Consider the following 7,867-nt stretch of genomic DNA (forward strand, 5'->3'; position numbering starts at 1 on the left):
AGAAGAATCAGAAACATGGACAGGGAAAGAAATCAAGGCATACCTAATTCAGATGGAACGGAATATTAGAGAAGACATGAGACAGCAAATCCAAGCATTGAAAGTGTATTTTGAAGAGGAACTAACCACACAAATTCAATCCGCAAAGAATGAGCTTTATCAGGAGATAGAGGTGTTAAAAAAAAATCAAGCTGCAATCATAGAAATGCAAGAAACCGTAAATCAGATTAAAAGCGCTAATGAGAATATTACAAACAGACTAGATCAAGTAGAAGTCAGAACATCAGATAATGAAGACAAAGTTTATCAAATTGAAAAGAATATAGTCAAGACAGAAAAGATGCTGAAATCTCACGAGCAATCTATCCAAGAGATATGGGACCTCATCAAAAGACCTCATCTGAGAGTCATTGGGATAGAAGAAGGCACAGAGAATCAGTACAAAGGAATGGATAGCCAAATCCTGGAAGCTTACAGGACCCCAAACATCCAAAACCATAATAGACCAACTCCAAGACACATAATTATGAAGATAGCTAACATACAGGACAAGGAGAGAATACTAAAAGCTACGAGAGAAAGGAGGCAGATTACATATAGGGGTAAACCAATTAGGTTAACGACTGATTTTCCATCACAGACTTTGAAAGCGAGAAGATCCTGGAACAACATATATCAAACACTGAAAAATAATGGATTCCAACCAAGAATACTGTATCCAGCAAAACTAAGCTTCAGATTTGACAATGAAATTAAAATATTTCACGATAAACAAAAGCTAAAAGAATTCGCAGCTAGAAAACCAGCACTGCAAAGTATGTTGAACAAAATATTACAAGAAGAGGAATTGAAAAATAGCGCCCAAAACTAACAGTGGGAGGTATCTCAGTAAAGGGGAAGAAAAATAACCAAAGAGGGAAAACTAACCAATCTAAAATAAATAAATAAATAAACATGACTGGAAGTACAAACCATATTTCAATTGTAACCTTAAATGTTAATGGCTTAAATTCACCAATCAAGAGACATAGGCTAGTAACCTGGATTAAAAAAACAAATCCAACAATATGCTGCCTTCAGGAGACTCACATGATAGGAAAAGACATACACAGACTGAAGGTGAAAGGTTGGGAAAAATCATACCACTCACATGGCCCTCGGAAGCAAGCAGGAGTGGCCATTCTCATATCGAATAAAGTCAACTTCAAACCTAAGGTAATCAAAAGGGATACAGAAGGACACTATATACTGTTAAAAGGAACCATCCACCATCAAGACATAACAATTATCAATTGTATGCACCAAACAATGGTGCTGCAACGTTCATAAAACAAACTCTCCTCAAGTTCAAGAGTCAAATAGACCACAACACAATTATTATGGGGGACTTCAACACACCACTCTCGCCATTGGATAGATCCTCTAGAAAAAAGCTAAACAAAGAAAGTATAAAACTCAATAACACAATCAATAAACTAGACTTAACCGACATATATAGATATATAGTATATATAGTATATATATATTATGTATAATTATATATAATATATATAATTATACTATATTATATATATATTATACTATAAATAATTCTATATACTTAAACATTGTTTATGTTTTCATAAAATGGTCAACAGATGTAATTAATTATGAAATGGTGCAGATGTTTCCCAGAGTGCTCTATCATGACGCAGGTTCATTTGAAGATCAAATAGGGGGGACATACAACTCGGTTCCCCCGGGAGCCTGTATCCCTCACTTTAGCCATCCTATTAGAAATGGGAGTTACTTCAGGGGTGGGCACAGGAACCACTGCCCTGGTCCGTGGGACACAACAAATGACCCAATTAGAAACAGCAATGGACCAAAACTTAAAGATATTAGAAACCTCCATCACAGCTTTGCAGGAATCTTTAACCTCTCTCTCTGAAGTTGTTTTACAGAACAGGCGAGGGTTGGACCTCCTCTTCATGAGAGAGGAGGGCCTTTGTGCTGCATTGAGGGAAAAATGTTGTTTTTATGCGGACCATACTGGATTGGTAAAAAAAATCTATGAGTAAACTAAGAAGACGCCTTGAAGAGCGTCAGCGGGAGAGAGAGGCCCAAAAAGGGTGGTATGAGTCTTGGTTCACACAGTTCCCCTGGTTAACTACGCTTTTATGAGCCCTGGCCGATCCTTTAATAATTCTTATATTGTTACTAACTCTAGGACACTGTTTACTTAACCGTCTAGTTTCCTTTCTCCAAGGCCAAATTGGACAAGTCAAACTTATGGTAATCAGACAACAATATACCCCACTAGCAGACACAAAATATGACACCCCCCAATAATCACTTTTATGATTAAAAGTAGCCAGAAAGAAAAAGTGGGGAATCAAAGGTTAATAAAACAGGTACTTGTCACTCTGTTTTTCTGTATGCTCAACAAAACACTGTTGAAATCTTAAGAAACTGTCTGCTAATCTTGTTCCCAGAATGTGCTGTCCCCAACTGCCAAACTGCAAAATGTAACTTCCCTCCCTGCCCTCTCCAAGAAAAGTATATAAGCTCTGCATAAGCTGTTCTCAGGGCTCTTGGCTCTCTCTCTCTTTCTCTTTGCTCTGTTCAAGTGAGCTCTGAGCCCCCGCATGCTGGTCAATAAACCCTTTGCCGTTTCATGAGATAGTCTCTTGGTGGTCTCTTCTTCCGACACTCGCCTGACCTTTACACTTCGTGGTTCTGGAGCACACTGCCTTTGGACTCAAACTAGAACACTTTCCTGTATCTCTAGCTCCTCCCAGCCAGCCCTCCCCAATCCTGGGAGCCAATGGCTGACAGGAATGTCCAGGGAAGAAGCAGAGGCCCCTGGTGGGTGGGGCGTGAGGGGTGACTGTGCCACTGGCTGCCAGTCCCTGGTCAAAGACCAGGACAGGCCTCTGGTTTTACAGGCAGAACAAGACGGTTGGTGTTGGCAGAGGAGCCCGCGCTTCTCAGAATTCTGAGCTGTTTCTTGAGTCATAATTGACCCCAGCAACGCTTGAGGACGTTCTGAGGAGAGAAGTGGATGGTGCGGGTCGCGGTTTTCAGAGCTGGTCCGCTGGCTCACTAAAGTGGCCGCGATGTCGTCCTGGTTTGGAGGCCTGGGCTCAGGCTTGGGCCACTTCTTGGGTCAGGTGGGGAACAGCTTGCCTTCCCTCACCGACCATATATCCAGCTTCACCAGGGAAATGCTTCTGGATGTCATAGGAGACATAGAAGCAGGTTTACCTGATTGTCAGAGAAAGGAAATGGGAGCTACTGATTCTCCATTAAGATCGGAGAATGAAAGACTTCAAAAGTATTGTACTGATCTGGAAGAAAAACATGAAGCATCAGAGCTGCAAATAAATCATCAGTGTGCAAGTTACGGAAATCAATTGCAACAGAAGGAGGTAGAGACCAGCCATCTGAAAGCAAGACAGATGGCACTGCAAGATCAAGTGTTCAACCTCCAGGCAGCTGCTCAATGGGTAGGTTCAGGAGCTTGTGGTGTACCAACAACCACTGCCCTGGCTCCACTTGGTTCCCGGATCAGTAGTGATTTTTCAGCCTTTTCTGATGATGACATGGACTTTAGTGACCTAATTTCATCCCACCAAGAAATAAACAGATTGTCAATCGAAGTTTCAAGACTTGAATCTAAAGTTGGCCATTCGAGGCATATTGCTGAGGCTCAGGGAACACAGAATTCTGACCCCAGTGAAATCTTCAAACTGCAAAATACTATCAAGACTCTTGAACAAAACCCAAGTCCAGACATAGATGATCATCAGCATGAAATGTCAGTTTTGGAGCAGAGTGCTACTTTGGAAGAAAAGGGAACAATCCTTCCACAAAATTCTTCATCGATGGAAGAAGTGTTGAGGCTACAACGAGCTCTGTCTGATGCTGAAAAGGAAATAATGAGACTAAACGCTTTAAACCAGGATCAGAGTCTTGCTGAAGACAATCTGAAACTTAAAATGCATGTGGAAGCTTTAGAAAAAGAGAAGTCATCATTGAGTCAAGAAAAGGAGGAACTTCAGATAACACTGTCAAAATTGAGCTGTGACTCTCAAGTAATTAAAAACACAGCCTCAAGAGACATGAATGTGAATGTCCAATTACATGACTTAAAACTTCACTTGAAGGCAAAGGAGGAAGAACTGAATCAGAGTATCCATGAAAAGAAAATGCTGTTAGGTGAGTTAGAAGAACTGGACCATCAGAATCAGGAAGCTACAAAGCACATGATTTTGATAAAAGATGAGCTATCAAAACAACAAAATGAAGGAGACCTTGTCATCCAGAAATTGAAACAAGATCTAGATGAAGAAAAAAAGAGAGTTCATCAACTTGAGGATGATAAAATGAACCTCTCCAAAGAGTTGCATGTGCAGAAGGAGAAGTTAAGTCGGAGTGCACAGAGCCTCAGTGATTTGCATTTAACCAAGCAGAAGCTTGAAGATAAAGTAGAAGATTTAGTAGATCAGCTGAATAAGTCACAACAAAATAGCTTCAATGTCCAGCAGGAAAACCTTGAGCTTAAGGAACACATTAGACAAACTGAAGGTGAGCTGTCTGGATGTCAGAGTAAGTTCCCAAGTTCTCCGAATGAAGACTCTAACAGTAAGGTGAAGAATGACTTGCTTAAAGAAAGGGAAGCTGAAGTTAGCAACTTAAGGCAAAATCTTTCAGAAGTAGAAGAGCTCAATGAAAATTTAAAGAAAGTTGCTGTTGATCTCAAAAGGGAGAATGAAATTTTGATTTTAGCATGTAAAGATGTAAGACGTAAGTTGGAAGCGTCTATTGCTGCTAACAATCAAGTGTCTCAAGAAAAAGACACTGTCAAGGAGACTCTAATAAGAGACAAAGAAGAGATAGAAGCTGAACTGCACCAGGCAGAAACAAGACTGTTGGAAGAAGCAAAGAATCACAGGCAGACTATTGAGGAACTCTCCAATGCATGTCATTTGAATACCTCTGCCTTACAGCTGAAACCTGATTGTGTAGTTCAACTCAAGCAAGAGAAGGACTTTGGAATAGCAGGACTCAAAAAGAATATTGAGCCAATGACTACTACTGATCCCAAAGAAACTGAGGAAATTCTGGCACCTCATGTCAAAGAACAGAAGCAATTGATACAACTTATACAGGAGAAAGAAGTTTTTATTGAAAAACTCGAAGAAAAATGTTCAGAACTACAAAAGGATTTAGATGAGTGTTCTCAGGCCTTAAGAGAAAATGAAACTTTAAGGCAAACCATAGAAGAAAAGGACAGAAGTCTTGGCTCCATGACAGCAGAAAACAACCATCTGCAAGAAGAATTGGAGAGCCTTAAGGAACAGCAGAATCGAGCTGTCCCTGTGGCTGAGCCTAAAACCCTGGATGGTATCCCAGAACTAGAATCAGAGATATCTCAACTGAAAATAGTCAAAAATCATCTGGAAGATGAAATTAAACACCATCAAAAGATAATTACAAATCAAAACAAGCGTAAAATGCGACTCCTTCAATCTTTACAGGAGCAGAAGGAGGAAATGGATGACCTTAAATACCAATATGAGCAGATGAATGCTGCGCATATCCAGTTAATTTTAGAAAAAGATGAGGAAATTAAGAACTTGCAGAAAACGATTGAACAAGTACAAGCCCAGTTGCCTGGAGAAAGACTCAATGCTCAAACAGAGAATTCTGATATTTTTCAAGAAACAAATGTAAAAAGCCTCAATAGAGAAAGTGGAAGTGAACAACGTGACCTATGGAACGAAAAGGAGTTGTTGAAGCAAACGGTATCAGACCTAAAGGACAGAATATTGATTTTCGAAGTGGACTTTTCGAAATTAGAAGGGGAAAATGAAAAGTTGAGAGTAGCATCCAAAGAAAAGGAAAGGGAGTGTCAAGCACTACAAGAGACAAACTCAAAGTTCTCTGTGAGGCTGGGAGAAAAGGAATTGGAGTGTGAGTCAATGAAGGAGAAAGCTCTTGCTTTTGAGCAAATGTTACAAGAAAAAGAAGAGGGAGAAGCTGGGGAAGTAAGTCAGCTTTCAAACGCAGTTGCATCACTGCAGGAGAAGACAGTTATGTTTCAGCAAGAACGAGACCAAGTCATCGTAGCACTAAAACAAGAACAGATGGAAAACAGTACTCTCCAGCAGGAGGTCCAACAGTACCGTGACAAAGAACTACGCTTGAACCGGGAGCTAGAAAGGCTACGCAGCCATCTCTTGGAATCAGAAGAGTCTTACACCCAGGACATTTTGGCTGCAGAGGACCAAGAGACTAAACTGAGAAAGGAAGTCATGCTTTTGGATGAAAAGCTAGTTTCATCTTCTAAGGCAAGTCATCAAGCCAGCTTGCAGATAGAGTCACTGCAGGAACAGTTGAGGATGGTCTCTCAACAGAGGGATGAGAATGCACTGCAGCTTTCGCTCTCCCAGGCAAGAGTAAGGCAGTATGCCCTGTCATCAACGAACCTGCAGAGGGTTCTCGAACATTTCCAAGAAGAAGAGAAAGCAATGTATTCTGCTGAATTAGCAAAAGAAAAACAGTTGATAGCAGAATGGAAGAACAAGGCAGAAAAACTAGAAGGACAAGTATCATCATTGCAGGAACGTTTGGATGAAGCAAATGCTATGTTGCATTCTGCTTCCAGACTTACAGAAGAGGTAGATCGGAAGGAACAACAGATCCAAGAACTTAAAAGACAAAACGAGCTCGGAAAAGAAATGTTGCACAAGGCCCAAAAGAAATTGTCAACTTTCGCAAACAGCCCAGAAGGAAAAGTGGACAAAGTCCTCATGAGAAACCTTTTTATTGGTCATTTTCATACACCCAAAGGTAAACGCCGAGAAGCCTTGCAGTTAATGGGAAGCATTCTGGACATTCCAAAGGAGGAAATGGAGCAGTTGTTGAGTGAAGATTCCGGTGGTGTTACTAAGTGGATGACCAGTTGGCTTGGAGGGGCACCGAAAAGTGTCCCCAACATACCTTTGAGACCAACTCAACAACCTATGCTTAGTAGTTCTTTTTCAGAACTCTTTGTCAAATTTCTGGAAATGGAATCTCATCCCTCTGCCCCACCACCCAAACTCTCTGCTCATGCCATGGACTGTCCAGACTCACCAGGAAGGAGAGAGCAAGTTGGAAATGTACCAGGAAATGTTAAAGATGCAGCCAAATTCAGAAGTGGTAGAAGCACCAACGGGAATCCATTCTTGGTTCCCCGTTCGGCAGCTGTGCCTCTTAGTAACCTAGCTGGGGTTGGAATTGGTGGACCTGGGCATCCTCTTTTTAAACCCATTGCAGATTTCATGCCTACCTTTACAACATTGCCAGTGTCCCCAGACACTAGTGCCACAGTAGTACTAGAGCACCTTCTAAAGCAAAAGCATTCTCAACCAGAGATGATCTAGCACTCTAAAGAAGACTTTATAAACACCTTGTGTTTTTTTTGACAGAGTGGCCTTTTGATAAAGAACTCATGCATTTGTAGACCTAAAGAGAAAAAAAAAAAAAAACAGCTGGTATATATAGGTATATAGCTAATAGGTATTTTTGTTGTTGTTGTTGTGTTTCTTTGTTATAGCACTTTTTAAAAAATTTGTTTGCTGTAGGCCTTTTTGTTTATAAAATTTTGTTCCAATGTAGCAGCTAATCATCACCAGTCTTCAATTCTGATGTACTTTTGTGAGCAACTGTACAGAGCAGCATTAGTGAACCATTATCTCCATCCTCTTTTTTTAATGATTATATTTGATAAATTTAATGGCATTAAGATAAAAATGATACATTTAATTAACAAGGAAGAAGAAAGATCCAACACTTAAGAAAAGTATATATATCTCAGATTTAGAGTATATGAAGACCC

At 40.4% G+C, this 7,867-nt stretch overlaps 1 pseudogene; it reads left to right on the forward strand.

Annotated features, from left to right (window-relative positions):
- Positions 1 to 3,098: 3,098 nt before the first annotated feature.
- On the forward strand, positions 3,099 to 7,412 carry LOC143642154 (thyroid receptor-interacting protein 11 pseudogene; annotated as a pseudogene).
- Positions 7,413 to 7,867: the final 455 nt, after the last annotated feature.

This window comes from Callospermophilus lateralis, chromosome 9 (assembly GCF_048772815.1).
Source record: "Callospermophilus lateralis isolate mCalLat2 chromosome 9, mCalLat2.hap1, whole genome shotgun sequence".
Classification (NCBI taxonomy): Eukaryota; Metazoa; Chordata; class Mammalia; order Rodentia; family Sciuridae; genus Callospermophilus; species Callospermophilus lateralis.